The sequence below is a fragment of the Symphalangus syndactylus genome, chromosome 6 (genome assembly GCF_028878055.3).
Source record: "Symphalangus syndactylus isolate Jambi chromosome 6, NHGRI_mSymSyn1-v2.1_pri, whole genome shotgun sequence".
Taxonomy (NCBI): Eukaryota; Metazoa; Chordata; class Mammalia; order Primates; family Hylobatidae; genus Symphalangus; species Symphalangus syndactylus.
Genome location: NC_072428.2, coordinates 73,174,809 through 73,197,688, shown reverse-complemented (window position 1 = coordinate 73,197,688; position 22,880 = coordinate 73,174,809). Strand labels below are relative to the sequence as shown.

General features: G+C 40.9%; 1 pseudogene; it reads right to left on the bottom strand.

Annotated features, from left to right (window-relative positions):
- Positions 1 to 13,327: 13,327 nt before the first annotated feature.
- On the bottom strand, positions 13,328 to 21,390 carry LOC129485333 (tripartite motif-containing protein 43-like; annotated as a pseudogene).
- Between the last annotated feature and the right edge of the window lie 1,490 nt (positions 21,391 to 22,880).

Genomic DNA, 22,880 nt, shown 5'->3' with positions numbered 1-22,880 from the left:
GTATTTGTTCATTATATCCTTGGGGGAGGTTACTCCTACTGTCACACGGGGTATACTTCCTGTGATGTTATTCCTAATATCCTAGGTGGATGTTACTCCCAATGCCACAGGCGCTGTACATTTTGTGATATTATTTGCATTATCCAAGAAAGATGTTACTCCTCAGGTCACAGGGGATGTACACCCTGTGATATTATTTGTACTATCCAGGGGACATTAATCCAAATGTCACAGAAGGTGTACACTCTCCGATATTACTCGTAATGTGTCAGGGAACTGTAATCCTAATGTCACAGGGCATGTATGTTATGTGTGCACACCCCCTGTGATGTTATTTGTAATATTTTTGAGGCATGTTAATCCTAATATTACATACGCTGTTATCCATGTGTGAACAACTTTGTGGTGTTACTCCTAACATACTAGAAGGATGTAACTCCTGACATCACATGGGGTATTAGCCATGTGTGTACACATTCTGTGATATTATTCATAATATCTTAGGGAGATGCTGCTCCTAATTTTACAAGCTATGTACATTATGGGTGTACACCCCCTCTGATATTATTTGTAATATTCTAGAAGAATGTTGCTGCTAATGTCCCTGGGGGAGTACACCATGTGTATTACATGTATATTACATTTTTACACTACTTTCCAGGAGTCAATCAATTTTGTCAATCAATTCACTATTCTTGTTGCCAGAAGGGTAGAGATAATTACAGATCACAGATCTGTCTAGCATTAGCTAAGGACGTTTTCTTACAGAGATGGATGCATGTGTGTGCCTGCGCATGTGTGTGTGTGTAATTCAATCATAATTCAAAGGTTTAAGCGTTGTGTGGGTGGAAGATAATTCATTCTGACTCCTGGCTTCAGAGTCCCATGTTTATTGGGAGAAAAGAGGGTCACGCTGGGAAGAATAGTAGCCCTGTGCCCTCCAGAACTGCAGCATGCTTGGGAATTGTGAGGCTTCCTGCCTTCCAGGAGATTTTGGAACTAGGAGGATGTCACCAGTGACTAGCACAGTACCACCTTCCTTACATCTGCCTGTCATCCCTCCTCAGGGCATCCAAATGTGGCCCTCTCCTTAACTTCTTCCTCTGCTTCTCTTCTCACAACCCTGGGATCTGAACATTCTCTTTACCTCTGCACAGTATCTACTTAGGGAAGCCCCAGCACCTGCTGCAGTCAGGGCCGCAGCCCTGAGCTGAGTCTAGTAGAAATTTTGTGAACTAAACATAGAGCAAGAAATGTAAATTAGTGCAGCCACTATGGAAAACAGTCTGGAGATCTCTCAAAGAACTTATCACGGAGCTACCTTTTGATACAATTATCTCATTACTGAGTATATACTCAAAAGAAAATACATCATTCTACCAAAAAGACACATAACCTCCTACGTTGATGGCTGCACTATTCAAAATAGCACAGACCTAATCAACCCAGGAGTTCATCAATCGTAGACTGCATAAATAAAATATGGTACATATACACCATGGAATACTATACAGCCGTAAAAAGAATGAAATCACATCCTTTACAACAATGTGGATGGAGCTGGAGGCCTTAATTCTAAGCAAATTCACGCAGGATAGAAAGCCAAATGCTGTATATTCTCACTTACATGGGGGAGCTAAATATTGAACACACATAGACATCAATATGGGAAAAATAGACTCTGTGGACTACTTGAGGGTGGTGGGAGAAGGATGGGTTAAAAAAATACCGACTGGGGGCGGTCTCTGCAGCCTGCCTTGCCTGTCTCTCTCTGGGATCGCTCCTCCTCCTGCTCCTCTCCAGCTCCTGTTGGGCCTTGTGACCAGCTGGTTACCTATAGGCAGGCCTCCATTCAGAGTAGCATTGCCTCAGAGATGGGTCTTGTCAGTCCGCACCCCACCCCCAACCCAGTTACACTCCCCTGAGACCTGGTTCCCTGTTGAGGTCACTCAGTGCAAGGAGACCCGGGACGTCGCGGCCCGCTCTCCCCACCAGCGCTTCTGCCCTGGCGTGGGAGGCACCACACTCTCCTCTGCCCTGTGCCAGGCCTGAAGGGGCCCCTTCAGATCACATCCGCCACCACAGCCGCTGCCTCACACCGGAGAGCATGACACAGTGGTGGCTTTCCCAGTTGGCTGCCACACAGGAGCTCTAGATGCTTAGCCCGCCCCGTGGAGAGACCTAAAATCAAGGCATGACTTAACAGCTTATTTTGTAAGAGAAAAGCTCAACCCAAAGGCAGATTGTTAGTTTGGACTTTATTGCAAGCAGAACTGCTGTGATGTGCTTTTAGCACTGAAGTGAGTTCCAGGCTAAGAAGAGTAAGTGGCTTCTCTGCTTTCCCTCCCAAGCACAAGTGTATTCACCTTGCAGACTTGAATCACTGAAGATGTAAGCCAGCTGTTACTCTCATTTTGGGAGACACCCTGTGGACAGCATGAAGACTGTCCTTGATTGAAGTCTTTAGTAAGCAGGAAGGAGTCAAGGTTAAAGAATGTGTTTGCTTACCCTGGACTACAGTATTTTGGAAAATGAACCAAGGCTTGGGTTTTGCTCTGGAAGCCTGTCCTGCCTGCTTCTGTAATCTGGCGCTCTGCATCCAGATCTTGGCCCTTTATGGACACCACCGTCTGTTACTCTTACAATTCTCTGCTCTTTTGGGAGTTCAGACCTGGCACTTTATTTCACTTCTGAGCTACCCTCTGCCATCCAGAAACTTAGTGGACCTGTAGAACTATATTGTTCTGCTAAACCTGTGACCACTCACATCTCAAGGTCGCATAATGGAAAAAATAGAATAGAAACATGGAATACATTAAGATTCATCAGCAGACTTTGACAATTTTTTTCTCTTAACTCCTCCCTTTTGGGTTACTGCCAATGCATTTTCAACAATAGGTCAATGTTGTTGTAAGTGGCCCTGTAGCAGTATCCACAGCAGTTCTTGGTGATTTTGATTCATCCACAAAGCATTTTATTACAGCAAAATAATAAAGGTGCTGGTTTCATTGGCTGCAGGGTACCAGAGAGTAACCACAAAGCTGAGATGTGCGCTAAAATCCGGGGAAGAGGCTGAAGCATTCCACAAAGAATTACTTAAATCCTCCACAAGAACATCTGTAGATTTTGAATGTATCCTTGGAGGACAAGGGATCATACAAATGTGCAGCTTATAATCCGGCCACACTTGAATTAAAAGTTGAACCCATTGGCCAAAAGCTCCTTGTGAGTGACCTTTCTTCAGATGATTTTGGCATTCTTCCCCTGCTCGTTCACAGGTATTAGCTGTTCATTCACATGTACCTTTGGAGTGTGTGTTTAGTGGGGTCCTGGCTCCTCAAGTGTGTTGGCTAAAGAACAGGCAGCATATTGCCCCGGGAAGCAATTGGAGAAGGTTGTGTTCTCATCTTGCCATAGATAGCATTGACCCAGTGGACTCTGGGAACGATTTCTGCATGGTGGGAAACAACTCTGGAGATGTAAAATATGTGGCATCCATGGTTAATGTACTTGAACACGCTCCTACACTAAGGGACTACAGGATCAGATAGTGTCTCTACTTTCCACAGAACACTTTATCTCTGATGTTTGTAGGAACCCAGCTGCCAACCATAACTGGTTTCATAATGCACAGCCTAATCATCCTTCCTCAAGACATTGAACTGCAGGAAATTGACTGAAATTCAGTGGGGTTATTATGCAAGATACTAGGCTACACCAGTGTTTAGCAGATAATGAGATTGGATTTATGCAGTCCACTGGAAGACTTGAAATGGAAAAAGGCAATGGATTCAAGCAAGTTATAATTTTGGCACCAGCAAGAACAAAAGTGGTAGACGGAGACGTTGTTACTCTGTCCTTCAATGCCAACAGGCTGTTGGGTCTGGTCATTTGTTGGTATGACAGCCACGGATTGATAACCAGCCATCTCTCTTAAGTCCTTAGATCTAAATCTCAAAAGTCAAACTTTCCAAGACCTGGAATCTTGGACCTAGAGCCTGTCTACTTCATCATGTCCCAAGCTTGCTTGAGCTCTCTCCATACTCAGGCTGTGATGCAGGAGCATGTGGAGAAAAACATCTGTGAAGCCACAGATGAACATGGTACCATGCAGGTAGAACCACCTCTCACGGTTGTCCTTTTTGAAACAAACAGAAGGAGAAATAGTCTCACTTTTTGTTGCTACTCAGAATAATGAAGAAGAAAATAAGAGATGGTTCAGAAACTGGATTATTCAGCTCATTTCCAGAGAAAGTACATCACGGTGCAGTTTCTAGAAACATCAGAGAAAAATGCCAGTGGTATCTCTGTTCCTGAGGCCCCCACCAAATTGAAACCCTACAGACTCTCATACCAGATACATATAACCTGGTGTGGAGGGCAGACAAGGAAAGTGGACTGCCCATCAATGCCTATTTTGTGACGTATCAAAATCTGGACTATGACGTTGATGTGATGGGAAGTTGGCACAGGATTTGAATCCCAGGAAGTGAAAGTGAGCTTCATTTAGCTGAAATGGAGCCATCTGGTCTTTATGAACTCTTGCTGGTAGCAAGAAGTGATGCAAGTGAAAACCTGCCTGCCATGCTTACCTTCTGAACCAGCAAAGAAAAAACAGCATCATCAAAAAGCACCCAGACATCCTCTCAACCCGTAGGCACCCACAAGTATCCTGTTGTTTCAGAAGCTGCAAACAACAATTTTGGAGTGGTGCTTACAGATTCATCTAGGCACAGTGGTGCCTCAGAGGCATCAGATAACGTGATTATCTCCACTGCATCAGAGACGTTGGTCTATGTCACTTGATTTCCTTGGGCAATTGGGAATTCTTCAATCGCTGCCTTCAAGGTCAAATATAAATGGATGAGGACCAGTGACTGGCTGGTGGCAGCTGAACATATCTTTCCTTCCAAAATTCCTGTGCAAGTTTGTAGTATAGAACAAGGTTCAACATAATAATTTTGGATCATTGCAATCAACCATTATGAAGAGAGTTTTCAGAGGTCAGCGTCTCATCCTTATCAGGTGACTGGGTTCCCCAGTGTTTTTTCCAACTGTGCAATAACGCACCTCACATTATATACACAGAGGCTGTCAGCGTCACTCAGATTGTGCTAATGTGGACATACATTCCACGAAGTAACAATAACACTTCCATTCTTTTGTGTCTATTACTGACCCACAGATAATGACAACGACAATGTTTATAAGAAGGATGTTACAGAAGGTTCAAAGGAGTGGCACATGATTGGCCATCTGCTGTCAGAAACTTCCTATGGCATTAAAAAATGCAGTGCTTCAGTGAAGAAGTAAGTGAGTTTAGCAATGTGATGATCTACGAGATTAAAGTGAAATGTGCTCCTGGAGCTTCTGAGTATCTGAAAGGCTTGAGTTCCCCTCTGAATTCCTCAGGAAGTGAAGGAAATGCGAGGCCAGTAACCAGCCCTCACAGAAGCAGTGACATGTTATATCTGATCCTTGGCTGTATGCTAGGTGTCTTGGGCCTCATTCTTATGGTTTTCATTGAATCGTGCCTGTGGAAGTATCGCCAGCAGAATATCATACAGAAATATGACGCTCCAGGATACCTCTATCAAGGATCAGATATTAATGCGCAGATGATGTAATAATATACCACTCTCTCAGGAGCAAATGAGATAAATGGAAGTGTTCATGGAGGCTTACTGAGCCATGGCGGTCACAGCAGTGGCTGTTCCCACCTTCACCATAGGGTTCTCAATGGGGTCAGTGTAATCGTGAATGGGAGCTTAAATGGAGGATTTTACTCTGGGCACACCAACTCTCTTACAGCAATGGGAATGGAACTGGAGGTTGTAATCCTAAGCAAATTAATGCAGGATCAGGACATCAAATGCTGTATGTTCTCACTTATAATTGGCAGCTAAGCATAGAATACAGAGAGACATCAGTATGGGCAAAATAGACTCTGTGGTCTACTTGTGAGTGAAGGGAGAGGGATGGGCTTAAAAAACTACTTATTAGAGGCAGACTCTACAACCAGCCTCGCTTTTCTCTCACAGGATCCCTCCTCTTGCTCCTGGCATGCTCTGGGCAGCCCTGAACCCGCCGGGTTACATGTCCACTCCCCTCCGCCTGGAGGAGCGCTGCCGCGCGGGCGCGCCCCAGGTCCCCTACCCTGAACCCTGATGCCGGGCTCCAGAATCAAGGTGCCAGAAGAACCAGGACCCAGCGCCCGCCTGACCTACCAATCGCCTGCATCTTGGCCTGCAAGACACCGCGCCCTCCTCTGCGCGGCGTGGTGCGTGGAGAGACCCCTTCAGATCACAGCCGCTGCCACCATAGCCACCACCATAGCAGCCGCCACCATAGTAGCCGCCGCGGGCGGCCGAGGGAAGGACCTGAGGGTGGCTTTCCCAGCCGGCGGCCCCACAGGGACTCTGGACGCTTAGCCCGCCCGGCCGAGAGATCTAAAATCAAGAAATGACTTAACAGCTTATCTTGTAGGGGAACAGCTCAACTCAAAGGCAGATTGCTAGTCTGGACTTTATTACAAGCAGGACTGCGGTGATGTTTATAGTACTGAAGTGAACTCCATTGTAAGTACAGAAAGTGGCTTATCTGCTTTCCCCCCCCGAAGCACAATCATATACACCTTGCAGACTTGAATCACTGAAGATGTAAGCCAACTGTTACTCTGAGTTTTGGAGACTCCCTGTGGACAGCATGAAGACTGATCAAAGTCTTCAGTAAGCAGAAAGGAGTCAAGGTAAAGGAATGCGTCTGATTACCCTGAATTGTAGTACCTTGGAAAGTGAATCAAGGCCTGGGTTTTGCTCTGGAAGCCTGCCTTGCCTGCTTCTGTAATCTGGCGCTCTGCATGTGAATCTTGGACCCATATGGACACTGCTGTATGTTACTGTCATGATTCTCTGCTCTTCCATGAGTTCAGACTTGGCACCTTATTTTACTTCTGAGCCACTCTCTACCGTCCAGAAACGTGGTGGACCTGTAGAACTACATTGTTCTGCCAAACCTGTGACCACTCATAGCTCATGGTTGCATAATGGAAAATAGTAGGATAGAAACATGGAACATATAAAGATTCATCAGGGAACTTTGACAGTTCTTTCTCTTAACTCCTCTCTTTGAGTTTCTACCAATCCCTTGCCAAAAATAGCGTTGGTATTATTTTGAGTGGCCCTGTAACAGTATCCGTGGCAGTTTTTGGTGATTTTGGTTCATCCACAAAGTGTGTTGTTACAGAGGAGGAAAAAAGTGCTGTCAGGATAATAGAAACGATGTCATCTGCGTTCGCACAGAAAATCCAGAAGAGTTCAGCAGAGGAGACAGCTGTGAGTATTCAGAAACCGACAGCAACAATTTACGTTGGAATCCTCTTGTTTTGCCACCTATCTCAGAGGACGGTGCTGAAAAGACAACATGGCCTCCACCTGGTGTTCCTTTGGACAGCCTCTCACGGGTCCTCCAGCGGCCCCAGGAAACCGGAGGATGTGCAAACAACCAGTCATCTTCTGACTTCAAGCCGGTAACCAACTGCACAAAACAGGCCTGGGAGTGAACTGTGTGAAGGATCTTAATTCAAATCGGAGAAAATCATTATTTTTTTTGCAGTATAATGTCATGTGAATGTGTCTTAAAACGTGTGCCCTTTTATATTATTTATGCCTGAAAAGTTTTCTTACCCGTTGCTTCCTTGCTCTCAGTAAGAAACAACCTTGTTTTGCATAGCTTTCAATCACCTGGAGGGCAGAGGGATCATTCCAAATTTTCTAACAACTGTAGTGGCAGTAAGAACTCCTCATGCAACTGATTCCATCTCTTGGCTGCTTCAGCGCAGAGGAAATGCAGGGGCCAATCGAAGGTTGCCACCAGCCAGGTTTTCAGATGGAAAACCGTCTTTCAATAGTGTATTATCAGACTTTCTGACAACTCTTTGAAGTCAACCACGGTTTTGACCCGGTGTTTATAATAGCAGACCTGGCTGATGAATTTTAAAAGAGTGCCTTCCACTAAAGTGGTAATATGACCAGACAACATTCTCTCTATCTGCACGTGGGCACAAGTGATGTTCAGTCTTCTAGTCACTAGTCATAAGCAGTGTCGTGGACATGGTAGAGTGCAAGATGTAGTTGAATGATTGCAGTATGCGGAAAAGGAACCGAGGCCAGAGAGACAAATAATGCTTTACTATCCCTCTGCTTTAAAATTACATTGATTCATAAAATGGCCGGTGTGGGGCTCTTTTTGACTGTTTCTAAGAGTAGGAACAAAATAAGACTTGAAGTCGTGGCTTGAAAAGAAAGATAGACATTTTCAGAAGAAAAAAGGGGAGGGCTGCAGGGAGCCTCTCTTGGAGGGAGCTCTTCCGTCTGCTCCATTAGCCTAGGAGCATGCTCATGGTGTCACACTGCCAGAAACTAGTCATCCTCTCACTTCCAACAGGGGCAACAGCCTGAAGGTGTGAGTGTCAGAAAATACTTATTTTGGAAGAAAAGGTGTTTGTCGTTGTTGTTGTTTATTTTCTGAAGTTTCCTGACTTTTTTTTCCAGAATGTCTTCCTTTTAAACAGGCACCTAAAGCACTGGTCAGCAGAACTCCTGACCACTGCTGCCTCTGCGTGACAAGGACATTGGAGCTATCTTTGGAATGATCATTTCCACATTAATAAATGATTATGATATATTTTTTAAAAACTACCTACTGGGTACTATGCTGACTACCAAGGTGACAGGATCCATATTCCAATGACAAGGGTAATGCAGACATACAATTCTGTAGTCATTTAAATTTTAATAGCATTATACTCTTTTAACCATCTTAACCTCGTATACAATCTCATTGTATATTAGGATACAGCTATTAGAGCAATAAGGAAGAATGGATAAATACAGTCAGCTTTTTATTTTTGTTTTGTTTTGTTTTGTTTTTGAGACAGGTTCTCACTCTGTCGTCCAGGTTGGAGTGCAGTGGTAAGATCATGCCTCACTGCAGGGTCGACCTCTCCAGATCAAGCAGTCCTCCCACCTCAGCCTCCCAAATAGCTGGATACAGGCCGAAGTGTCATGGCTGAGTAATTTTGTTGTTGTCATTGTTGGAGAGACAGGGTCTCACCCTGTTGCCCAGGTTTGTCTCCAACCCCTGGCTCAAGTGATCCTCTCACCTCATACTCTAAAACAGATGGGACTGTATATATACACGTGTATATATATTTATATATACACGTGTATATATATGTATATATGTATATATATGTATATATGTATATATATACACGTGTATATATATGTATATATATACATATAAATTTATAATATAATATATAATATATATTTTATATATATTATATATGTATATATAATATATATGTATTATATATATTATATATAAATATATATAATATATATTTTCTATATATTATATACACGTATATATATTATATAATATATATTATGTATGCGTATATATAGTATATATATGTATATATATATAGTATATATATGCATATATATAGTATATATACGTATATATATGAAAAATAGTGCTTGGAAAATTAGCTTACTAATTGAAAAATATACATATGAATGACTGCTTTGAAATATATATATATAAAATATACATGCACACACATATAAATGTGTATATATATATATATAAACCTTTATCTGAGAGTAGGTATGCTCTTGGCTTCTGAGATGAACATATTCACAATGATAAATATTTACTATGAATTCAGCTAAACATGAAACTCAGCAATATTCATATCTATTTACCTCTATTTCTACCTAAATCGGTATTTCAATAGTTGTGGCTAAGCCTTCCTAGTTAGTTAGATTTTTATCCTTTACCATTCAATGTGTATGTGGCTTGGAAACTGTTTTCACAAATCAGGAAGTTGACAATTATGTCCCACATTCAGTGGACTAACAGCTCAGAGATCCTCTCTCTGGTTACTGCTAAGACAGTGCATGGTGAGTCTTCCAGATCACCGGAGACGATTGTGATTTTATTTTTAAGTCTAGCTTCTAGGAATCACTCCCTGGAACAGAATAATTTATTGTTCACCCAGTGTTCACTCAGAATTTGTGCTTTAGCTCTTCAGCCAGTAGGGCTAAAGGCTCTTTATTGATGAATCATTGGTTATCTTGGGGAGTGCTTACAAATTTGTCCGCGTTCCACCTTGATTGCTCTTGAGCGGGTGCAGGCTTTCACAGATACACAGCCTTCCAGATCTCCAGAAATTAGTGATCCAAAGACACTTTTTCTTGGCTTTCTCTTTGCCTGGTTTTCTCTGGTGAACTTCTGGCTGGCTGCCAGAAGTTTATTTGTTGCTACAAAGCATGTTAAAGATTCCAAGTTCCTCTTTAATGTTCCTAACCGAGGTCTCCATTGTTTTTGACGCTTGGGAATGTACCTTTTCATGACCGATTCAAAATCAATCATTAATGTGAGACATTGAGCAAAGCTCTCAGTTTTTACGGCCTGTCAGTCCTCCTAGATGAATCTCTACATCACTGCAAAGGAGTTGACAGTGGCTTCTCTAGCACTCACACACGCTCTACGAGTCTGTGCTGGAGTAGGTAAGGGGTTGGTGTCTCCCAGTGTTTTGTCTTATCCCTTGAGGGACGGAAGATACAGCCAGTGGGAAACTTGGGCATAGCAATGCTAGACATGCTGTTCGGGGTGTAGATTCTACCCTATCAGTGGAGGTTGTATGTGCATTATCTCATCCAGTCCTCACAAGTATAAGAGAAATATATTTCTCTCATAAACTTATAAGAACAGCCAATTCAACTGAAGTTTAAATTATTGGCCATATTTATGCCAGGCCTGGTGGCTCACGCCTATAATTCCTAGTACTTTGAGAGGCTGAGGTGGGGGGATCACTTTCTCTTACAATTGTAGGACAGAATAAGATAATTCACTTAAAATTTGATTATCCACTGCCTGTATCTAGTATTCCTTCTATTAATTCAAGTCATTGTTTATGAAGGAATTTTCATATTTTTGTGAATTATTCTTAAACATTAAGAACTATTCTTATGAAGGGGCAATCATAAAGTAATTCATGTTCAAGAACACATTTTAAGACACACATTATTCTTATAATGAAAGAGAGTGAAACACAAATAATTTAAACTTCAGTTGAATTGGCTGTATTTAGGCCTGGCATAGTGGCTTATGCCTATAGTCCCAGCACTGTTAGAGGCTGAGGTGGGAGGATGACTTGAACTAGGAGCTTGAGAGAAGCCTGGGCAACAGGGTGAGACCCTCTGTTTCCAGCAACAGCAAGAACAGAATTACTCAGGCATGACAGTTCAGCCTGTAGTCCAGTTATTTGGGAGGCTGAGGTTGGAGGATTGCTTGATCTGGGGAGGTCGAGGCGGCAGTGAGACGTGATCTCATCAGTACACTCCAACCTGGGCAACAGAGTGAGAGCCTGTCTCAAAAACAAAACAAAACAAAGGCAAAATGTTGACCGTGTTTATCTATTCTTCTTTATTGCTCTAATAGTAGTATTCTAATATACAATGAGATTATATACAAGATGAGGATGGTTAAAACAGTATAATGCTATTAAAATATAAATGACTCCAGAATTGTATGTTTGCATTCCTCCTATCATTGAAATAACCCATTATGCAACCTATCTGTCATTAAACTTTTGGATCAGAGTTACTCTTTATAAATGGAGTCGGCCTTTTTAGACTTTGTTCTCAGCAATCCTCATTAAAGGAGGCATTCCTAGATTGCTTTAAATAAATTCAAAAAACACATATCAGAAACTGTTGATATGTTTGTTGTGTGCCATATTGTCAGTAATTAGATTAAATACTAGAAAATACACCATTAAATATGATATTTGATATACAGTTGGACCTCCATGTGCATGGGTTCTGCACTCATGGATTCAACTAATCATGGATTAAATAATTCAGGAAAAAATGGAATGATTACATTTCACTGAACATGTGCAGACATTTTTTGCTCATCATTATTCCCTAAATAATACAGTGTAACAACTACTTACATAGCATTTACATTGCATTAAGTATTTTAAGTAATCTAGAGATAATTAAAGTACATTGGAGGATGTGCCTAGGCTACATGCAAAGACTTCCCCATCTTATGTAAGGACATCTGAGGATTATTAGCATCTAAGGAGTTTGGCATCTGTGGGGAGTCCTGGAACCAATTTCCAGTCGATACTTAAGGAAAGTCTTCATACAAAATTAACACAATCAAAATATAGGTATTTCTGATAATAAGGATATTTTACTGCACATGTATTTTAAAAACTTCAAAGACCTAAATAAATTTGCAGTTTTCTTAAAATGTAATGAGGCTTCTGAGTATTCTGTATTTTCTGAAGCAAAAAGCGAGTCTTACTTTCTATTCTGGTAATGACATGTTCCCAGGTAATTTTCTGTAGGATGCCATTGGTGAAATTACTAAAATCTTACAGGTTTTCAGTCTTTTTATCTGTATCATTGTCACTCTCTTAAGATCTGTGTCCATCAATAGTTTGTTCCTGAGCTAAAGAAAATTGACTGAGCCTATCAATTGGATAAGCAGTCCAATTTATAACTTTATTAAATAATATTTCTCAGTATCCCTGTTGATTTTGGTTACATTCGGTAGCCAAAATCAAAAGGAATACAGGGGTAAATTTGGCAGCCTTTTAAACAGTTGTATAATATGATTTTATCAATTATTTTGTGCATTTATTCTTTTATTCAAACAGACAATTAATGAATATCAGTTGTATTTTAAGCATTGTGTACTTTCTTGGAATATACCTGTGTGTAGTACAAACACAATCCTCTTCTTGTAATCTGAGAAGCAGAAAAGATGCCTACTATTACACTGTGAGTTTTACAAAGAAAAGTGTAAGGTTTTCTGAGTCTTTAAAACAAATAGCCTAATCTAGTCCAGGAGCTAAAGAAAGAATTCCCTGAAGAAATGTTGGAACTTACACTTGATGAAATGGGACTTAGCAGATGTGGAACAGAGAAAAGAAAATTCCAGTTCAGGAGGAAGTAACCTGTGCTCTTGCATTAACCCATCAGTTTGGATAAACACACTCGGGTATTCATTTACCTGGGCTGGCTTGGAAATCAAGGGAAAGAAAAGATACAGCATAAAAGAAAAGACATGCCCAGTATTCTAAGAGAGAGTAGTTTAATGAAAATCAAAACAAATGCATACCTCCACACTTTTAAAAATGGTACAAAGTTTCATAGAAAAAGATAAAGAATGTCAAGTATTCAGTAGGTTAGCATTCTCAGAAGTTGGTGTTTCTGATACCTTCAGTCATGTTACTGACCTATCTCTGATTCTTTGAGTGCAAATCCAAGAAAGCATAGCAAAGCAATCTTGTAAGAGGGTAAGGGAAAGAACCAGAGAGGCTACAGATGAGAAAACTGTTGGCCACATTAACAGAGCTTACGATGCCACATTCATCATCTAGAAACACCCAAATCTGGCCTAGAGGCCTTTCTGGATACTGAGATAATAGTGGGGAAGTGGTCTTGATATGACACCGGTAGCCTTCTTGACACAAAAAAGTAGAAAAATTTTCTTGGAGTTAACCAGCACGTCATTTCTCATTGTCCAAGAATCATTGCAAAATCCAACAGCCCAGTTCCAACACTGCCCAACATCCACCTCTCAGTAATATCTTCGAAGGGTGAATGGCAGGTCTCGCCATCAAGAAAACACTTAGATTTTGTTGGAGTTGGGGCAATGTTGAGATCATCAGAACCAAAGAGTAGCTGTCTCACAACTTCAAACAAGGGGAATGTACCAAGTGGTTATTTTATTATCCCAGGAAATATGCACTGCAGGAATAAGAAAACAGTCACATGAAAACATAGTGTTATAAACTTCTAATGGATGTGGGCTTTACATAGTGTCTACATATGCCAGGTTATCCCTGGAAATATGGTTCAGGACAGCAGGCACATAAAGGAAGAAATATGTGCTTAGATTTAACGATTGTGCTATCCTTCCTTATCGAGGAGTCCGTACGGACTCCCAGAGCCCAGTCCCAAGAGTTGTCCACATCCAGTTCCCAGTAGTGTTTGCCAGAGGAGAAGACCCAGGCTCCTCATGCAGCAAAATTGTCAGATCTGTCAGAATGCAAAGATTCATGTCTAAACATCAAACTTCTGACATCCTCAAACAGTCTGATATTGTAATTGGTTACTTCCCAAGTGAAGGAAATTTCCACGGTGGAAAAAAGAGAATGTTCCAGTGAAAAGCAGTTTATAAATTCTTAGGTTCAGATAAGAAAGAGATTCTCACAAGAAAACACAGGTCAAGATTAGAAAGAAACTTCTGTCTGCAAAAATATTGGAATCAAAGGGTGTTAGGATATCTGCACAAGGAAACGCCTAAACTTCAATGATCGCAATTTCTATAAACTCAAAAAGCATAAACGGGACGAAGGTCATGTCTATGTCTAGTTAGCGACCTTTCATAACAACTGAAAACTGGAAGCTCTTGCACTGCAGCCAAGTCCATAGCAATAAAATTAACCTTCATTGTCTCTTCTCTGTCAGGGCAGAGCAGGAGGCTTGGGACAGGAGATGAGGTGGGGAGCCATTCTTAGACCCAAATACAAAAGTTATCACTTTGCCAAAAATATTATAATCTGCCACTTAATCTAGTCAATTCATATTTAAAGAGAAAATCTCAATCTGCCTTCTGAAAAGTGCAGCTTCCTTGCAAGAATTATCTGACTTTCATGCCAGATTCAGGCACAGACATCTTTTATCTGCTGGATTTATCATGATCTATCCTGGAGTTCTATCTAAGGCCTCATCAACCAACAAATCACGTTCCTATCGGTCACAGATTCTCAAGATTTGCATTGTTATATAAGTTACTCGTGTATGCTTTAGATGATTAAAATGCACATGATTAAAATTATAAATGCTATGAAACTTCACCTGAAATGTATTTGAAAAAGCACTGTCACTCAAATCAGCCATTAACTGCACTGAATTTGAAATTGAAATGTCCTGAATTAATTCAGTTCTGTATACTTCCTGTAATAATTGTATACAGGAAATTGTATCACGGTTGAAACATACATGAATGGTTCCACATCCTAAAGAGCTCTTCTGCACATTTTACTTTTCTAAGAAATTTGTTATATGGCTGATTCCACCATCTTTTATTTAGTTTTGTCTGTTTGATGACAATGAAACTATAAATATAAATACCTATTCACAGGCTATTTTCTTCTAGATGAAAGATCATTACACTGGGAAAGCTGCCCATAGAAAACCAGAATTGAAGGCATTGCATGTGGATCCCACCAAGAGGGTGACACTCACCTAGAAAGCGGTTGAACCTATCCACCAGCCCAGTGATGGGCCCTGTAGTGAGCTCTGGATTCACAGGCTGGGGCACGTGCAGCAGCACGGACTCACTCCTGCAAGGAAGTAGGTTGAGTTGGTTAAGTTTCTGATGTCTGTGTTTAAGAAATAGATTCCAACAGAAAATGCTTCATTCAAACCCACTTCTGACATTGTAATGTACCTCCACAATCCTAGGATGGGTTTCTGGCTTTTAGGGAGTCTTTCTAACTCTTCACTCCATTTCTAACCTACTTCCACTGAAAAATAAATGCCTCTCTCCCTATCTGCCACCAAATAGTTGATCTCTAATTATGATTCTGAATCCTAAAAAGAGGCAATCTTATTCTAGCAACTTCTGCATTGAACTCTTCAAAACATAACCCCCTGAGTTACTTGGAAAAGTAAGAAAAGTTTAATGTCTGATAAAAGGCATAGGTAACATTCAACATACAACACAAACACATGAGTACAGACACACACCCACACAATCACACTGACACATTGTGGTGTTAGTAAATTATGTTTTCACTTTGTTGGAAACAGCTTGATGTTTTTCATAGCATGCCTTGTGCTCCAGCTTGCACTGATGGCAAATAACATACCTTGCCACCATGTCTTCCAAATCCTGTAGAGAGAGAGAGAAAAAAAAAATGACTTCTTTAGAAAGTTGTTATTCCTTTTGGGTGAGGTGGCTCACACCTGTAATCCCAGAACTTTGGGAGGCCAAGGTGGATGGATCACCTGAGGTCAGGAGTTCCAGACTAGCCCGGACAACATGGCAAAAACCCATCTCTACCAAAAGTACAAAAAAAATTAGTTGTGTGCGGTGGTGCATACCTTTATTCCCAGATACTAGAGAGGCTGAGGTAGGAGAATCGCTTGAACCAGGGAGGCAGAAGTTGCAGTGAGCTGAGATTGGGCCACTGGACTTCAGCCTGGATGACAGAACACTCCCTCTCAAAACAAACAAACAAACAAACAAACAAGTTGCTATTCTGCGGATCTGCTATTTAGGTTTCGAAAACTTTAGAATTACCACATACTATCACTGCAACAGTTTTAAAATGTATTCTCATCTCTAACACTTATTATACCTGTAAGACCTATTGACATAATCTATTTCTGATAAATTCAGGACCCTAAATTTGAGTGAGAGGGAAAGGTGTGAGTAGTGACTGCGCATTGCTGCAGCTGTCTACAATGTGGTCTTTTTCAGGGCTAGTCCCCGAAGGGTAATGTGGCTCAAATCAAGAGCATTTCAAACCTAGGACTTCGCAAAAGGAGGAAGAAGGAAATGTTAGTTTTTCCCTAATTTCTTTATACTATCCTATGGAAACAAAAATATAATTTTCACATGAACTTTTTTCTTCCAGAGTTTGAATGAAATGTGCTGGAGGAGGAAGCTTGTGGTAGAAAACGTTCTATGGAAGTCTAGTTGCACAATTCCATAAAGCTTTCTTTCGGTTCTTACCTGGAGCAGCTCCACATCTGGTTTATGACACATTTCCATTAGTTCCTGATACATTTCTTTCAAGTGTTTACTCTTGATCCATGTTGATCCAACTTCTCTGGAGTTGCTGAAAAATCTCTTGGTATTCTTTGTTCAGTCTCTCTAAATGTTGTTTTTCTCCTCTATGGAGAACTGGATGCAGCCTCTTATACTAATTCCTGATCATCTGTGCCCATAAAACCACATCACTCTGTAGGGACATGGATTTTGTAGGCTAAATGCTTAGGTCTACTTCCACCTCACAGAACCCACAAATTCATCCTCCTCATTCCTTCTTTTATTTTCCACCCTTTACAAACAGGATGATGAGTTAATCAAGACCTTCCTTCAAAATTTGTGTAATTCATTAATTCTCGAACACCCGCGAAAAAGCCCTTTAGATTTAAATGTTTAAATATATGTCCTCTTAAATCTGAAATACCATTAGAAAACAACTAAAATTAATGATTGATTGTTAAATTGTCATCAATAATATATATAATCTTTGTTATTCAATTAGTTTGTAGTCTCAAACCTTTGTACTTCACAGCCCAAACAATCACTCTAAGTAGAGATGTTGTTAGTATATTATAATCAGGATCAGAAGCCATCACACGGAAAGGACCTTAGTAAAAAATTTAACCCCCATCTCTCAAACCGACTACTTCTTTTCTGTCTCCCATCTTTCTTCCCTCAAAATCCACAGGCTCTGAATTGCCCTGCCATTCTAAGAACATGAATCTCCATTCCATTGTGTTTCTCCTCTCAATATTGACATATTTATTCTCTCACTCCCCCGGTCATTTCTTGTCCCTTCTCCTCAGCTTTTCATCCTGTTACATTTTCTCCTACTTGAGCTGGAATCATCTGGGTTCTTTAATGTCAGATTTCACCAGCACAGGCACATTTCTTAAATTACTGATCCCACCTGCTTTTTTGTCCCTGGACAACATCATATTCACCATTAAATGCCTTTATTCCTCAATTATATACTATTTAATCAATATTACATAATTCGTTTATACAGAAATCTCTGCCTGAAATACTTACTAATTTTAAGCACCTACTTGTCCTTCAGAATTTATATCTATTTTTGTTTATCTGAAAAGCATTCACAGAAAACCTGAACAATTGTTATATTGAACAGTCTAGTTGTTTTCCAGCCTATGAATGAACACATGACAAAATCTGGTATATGAAAATTTCAACTCAAGTTGCTAATATAAATGCTCTCAGCATGCCTGTCTCAAGCTGGTCGTGAGGACTCACGGTCTCATACTTACCCTCCAGAGGAAGGCTATTCCTCTCTCCTCCTTTAGATTTCTCTGATTTTCTTGAATCTTTTTCCATAAAATCCTCATTTGCTTTAAGAGCTTCTCCTGCAAAAGAATTACGAGTTTGAACAACAGAAAATGAAACACCATATATTCCACACTCTGAGTGGTATATGCAAGCAAGGGATATAATACATAAATACATTAGAAAGGGGAAAGAAAAACAAATTTTTCACTGCTCATCCTCAATGGATATTTTTCAGTTTGAGGTTTCAGAAGGCGGAACAGTTTAGGGAACTGAAAAGTGAAGATTTCCTGTAACCTGACTAATGTTCAGGGAAACATCCTGCTTCAGAACCCACTATGATAGCCCCAGATTTTGTAGTGTGCTATTCCCATATTCGTTTGTCCAATAATATTAAATATATTTCCAAAATACGTTTCTTTGCGCTAGTAGTTTTGGTGGCTTTTCAATGCCTTTAGCATTGAACTGTAGACTCAATAATAATGACATTTACTTGTTCACGCTCTGTTTGGGTCCGAGCTCCATGAAGGAAGGTAGAGTTGCATATTTTATTCAAAATTCCATCATTGGTACCTAGAACAGAACCTGGCACTCAGTGAAGAATGTAGTAATCACCATGATGATTCTCATCGTCCTTCTAATCTCTTTAACTCTGCCAACTTCCAGCTTTCAGGTGATCGCAGAGCTATCTCTTACCTGGTGTTCCTCAGCTGCCCCTTCAGTGGGATAGTGTTTGTGAGCCCCGTGCTCCTGAGAGTTGGAGCACAGCAAACAGAGCAGACTCTTGTCCATGTCAGAGAACATCTTCTTTGTTTCCTTGTGGTCCCACATATTTGTTTCTCCGAGCTCAGGAATTGCCAGAGACTGGCTTTTCTCACAGTGGTCACTAAGTTCTTCAGAAGAATATTGGTTTTGAAGTCCTTGTTCTGTGATGGTTCCCTGCATGCAGGGCAGTTGGTAGGACTTCGGGCTTCTTCCCAGGAAAGGCAGAGACAGGGCCTACAGAAGCTGTGCCCACAGCAGAGAGTGGCAGGGTCTACCAGGTAGTTCAGGCAGATGACACAGGTGAGTTCCTTCTGGAAGGCATGTGAGAAGTCTGAGTCCACTTTCCTAAGGAAAGAAAACCACAAGAATTTAATCTTCTACCCTGGAGAGACAAAGGTCCAAGCAAAGTTTGAATCAGGTTGTGATTGAATAATATCCTTTCTTTCTAGAGAAGAATAGGCTCTAATTTGCAACGACAGAGATAGGAAAAACAGAAAACCAAGGCACTAAGAGATATCGACCTCTGTAGGAAAACGTGACTGTTCTCCAATCAACACAGGGCCAGCTTTCCAAACTCTATTTTCTTTCATAGAAGAATGTCGGATTTTTTGAGGGGTTAGTGTCCACCAAATTGCTTGGGCTTCACAGGTTTCATCAACCTGTAAACTCAAGGGTTGAGTCTTGAATGGTCTGAGAATCAGTAACACTCTTAATTGCCAGTGATTGGTTTAGAGAAGGCGAGCTAACTAAGCTCTTCCACTCTCACTTTTTTATTTAACTGTAACAACCATCCATCGTGACTTTTCCAGAAAGACCCTGCTAGAAAATATTAGAGCAAAACTCATACTTAGACCCCAATCAGAAAAAGCTAGCCTTTACTCTCCAAGATAAAACAGACAAATCGAGGTAAAGGCAATTCTCCAAGGTAAAACAAACAATCATCGCTTTTCAAGGCTTCTATGTTAATTCAATCAACAAAAACTTTCTGGCGTGTTTACTGTTCCTGGACTGTCTGTTAATTTGGGGATATACTGGTTAACATTATGACATTTTTAAAAGACAGGTAATTAAAATTACAAAAAGATTGATAAACTGTAGGAGAGTACACAAAGGATAGAAATATTTTCTAAGCTCTTTGGAAGCATTATCATTACTCTTTCACGCAGTCAGAAAACGAGTTACTATTATGCAATAATAATAGGCACTAGAGAGTAAGTCAGAGTTTTAAATGTATGTTTTGAAAAAAAGAAAAGAGGAAAAAAAAACCTAGGCCAAGCAAGGTGGCTCAAGCCTGTAAATCACGGTATTTTGGGAGGCCAAGTCAGGCAGGGTGTTTTGAGCTCCGGAGTTCTAGACTGGCGACATGGCAAAATGTCTAGGTCGGCCTATCTCTATAAATATATATGTATGTATAATGGCCGAACATGAGGGCCCATGCCTGTAGTCCCAGCTACTTTGGGAGATGAGGCTGAAGGATTGCTTGAAGTGAGAAGTAGAGGCAATAGTGAGTCTTATTTCCACCACTGCACTCCAGCCTGGGTGGCCCTGTCTAAAGCAAACAAAGAAACAAAGAAATGAAAAACCTAAATCCTGGTTTCTACACTGTATAAATATATGATCCCTCTATTTCTGATATTTCTGCATGATTGCCAGTGAGACGTTTCTGCAGAAATACTCATTTCTTGCTTTCTTTGACAGACTGAAGTTTGTGAAGAGACTTTTACCATTTTTTAGAAAAAAATGTTTGCCCGAATCATCCAATGCACTCTCTACGTATATATAGCCATACATTGTAACACAGGCACATTACCACTAGTACAGTAGAATGTAACACATTTATACACATAAATTACAACACCCATAAGGCATTTATAGAACCCACAGAGATTAAAAAACTACTAGATATTTGGAAACTATTGCAAAACGCTAACAATCTACACAAATAACTTAGAAATACATTAAGTAAAAAATTAATGATAACCTTAATTTGAGGAACATGTAGCAAGACAGATGACGAAAATGTTAATTTGTAAATAGGTTAAGTAAATGGAGCTTGTAAACCTACGGATTATGTTTAGAATAATTTTAAAAAAGAAATGCAGCCGTTTTTAAAACTCAGAAAATGAGATCATTTCATCTAAAAAAAATCTAAGTTTGCAGATAAATTAAAGTCCCCAAATTTTGCTTGTTTTGGTTTGTAACCTAATAGTAGCTCCTACTCTGGAAATCGTGTACTTACCTCAGAAAAATATCTATGTTCTCACCAAAGCCTTCTGTCAAATAAGATGAATTCAGTTCAGGGATCAGAGCCTCACCGTGCAGTGCCGGTAGCTTTTGGAAGTCTCCAAGGCCAGTTGCAAAGCCACTCGGTGGGTTCTGGAGAAGAATGAGCTTGGCTCTTGAAGTGTCCTTATATAAATCTCTGAAGACCAACCCCTTTCTTTCAACTGACTGCATTTCAGGGGGCATAGGGGGGTGTTAAGATAGATGATGATTAAGTCTTTTCAAAACAGAAGTTTTTTGTTTTTTTTTGGATGGAGTCTTGCTCTATTGCCTTGCCTAGGCTGGAGTGCAGTAAAGTGATCTCGACTCACTGCAACCTCTGCCTCCCAGGTTCAAGCAATTCTCCTGCCTCAGCCTCCCAAGTAGCTGGGATTACAGGTGCCCACTGCCATGGCTGGCTAATTTTTTTTTTTTTTTTTGGCATTTTTAGTAGAGTGGTTAGTAAAGTGCTGGGATTACAGGCATGAGCCACCGTGCCCAGGCGATTCACTTTTATTGTAATGTAAGAATTTAATCTAAGAATACTGTCGGCCTCCACTCCAGAAGGGACATTTCTCCTGCTCCTCATGCTCCAGATGAAGGCTTTCAAGGACCTCTCAGCAACCACAGGATGTAGGATTCCCTCCTATAATACCTGGCATTGCTCATCCCAGCTCAATGGGTAAAGGAGGGAAAGTCTACAAAGCTCCATCTCAGGGATCTCCCTGGGCCACGGTAGTGTAGGACATGTTGCTCTGAGGTAAATTGAAATGCATTTCTACTTGACAAAGTAATGATGGCAGGGCTTCATCTGAATGCATTTATTCTACCGCTCATGGAGAGGAGTGACATGCCATTTCAGACACATGAGAACACTCTCTGCCTAGTTACTGGCGGCTCCAGATCTTCATGCAGTTATGGAAACCTGTGCTGCAGATTCTGGAGAAGCAGCTCAGACCTCGTGCAGACAAGAGTTCTTCAAGAACCACCTTGGCTATGCAAAGACTATCAGGCTCAGCAATAGTCTGAGCTGGATGAGAGATAGAGCAAAGCTCCCAGGAGCAGCAGAAGCTGTAAGGGAGGGAAAAGGGAAGGAAGAAACCCTAGATTTCAGGATATCCCCTTTATCTCTATGAGAATCTCAGCACCCACAAGGCCACCATTCCTTTATCTGACTCCTCTTGGATCCAGGAAATTTCCTGGGTTAAGCCATCCAGGGATAGGACAGGAGATGCCATTTGGCTCTAGGAGCAGAGGAGAGAAACTCAGCAGGAAGAGTATCTCTATGGAAGGAATTCAGTTGAGCATGTTTGTAGGATCACAGGGCTGGATATGGGTAGAGTCTAGCGTACATGTTCAGAAGCCACAGTTCCCCCCGACCTTCTGATTCTAACAAGTACACAGAGCCAATCAAATGAAGGAGGGGCGGGTCAAGGGAATTCAGGGACAAGGGGAATGAAGGATGATTAGTTGCAGGAGGAGGCTGTTGAGGTCAATAGGCAGACATTCTCTTCTCCTCTTATATTGAGAAACAAGTAATGAAGCTTTAAGATGTTGCTTGTGCTCTGGGCCAAAGGCAGCAGAGCACTTGTCTCTGGTCTCCATATACACTTGACCTATTTACTTTCAGTATTCCCAGTAAGATTTTGATTCATTTCACACGGAATAACGCTCACCTACCATGCTTAAATTGCCAT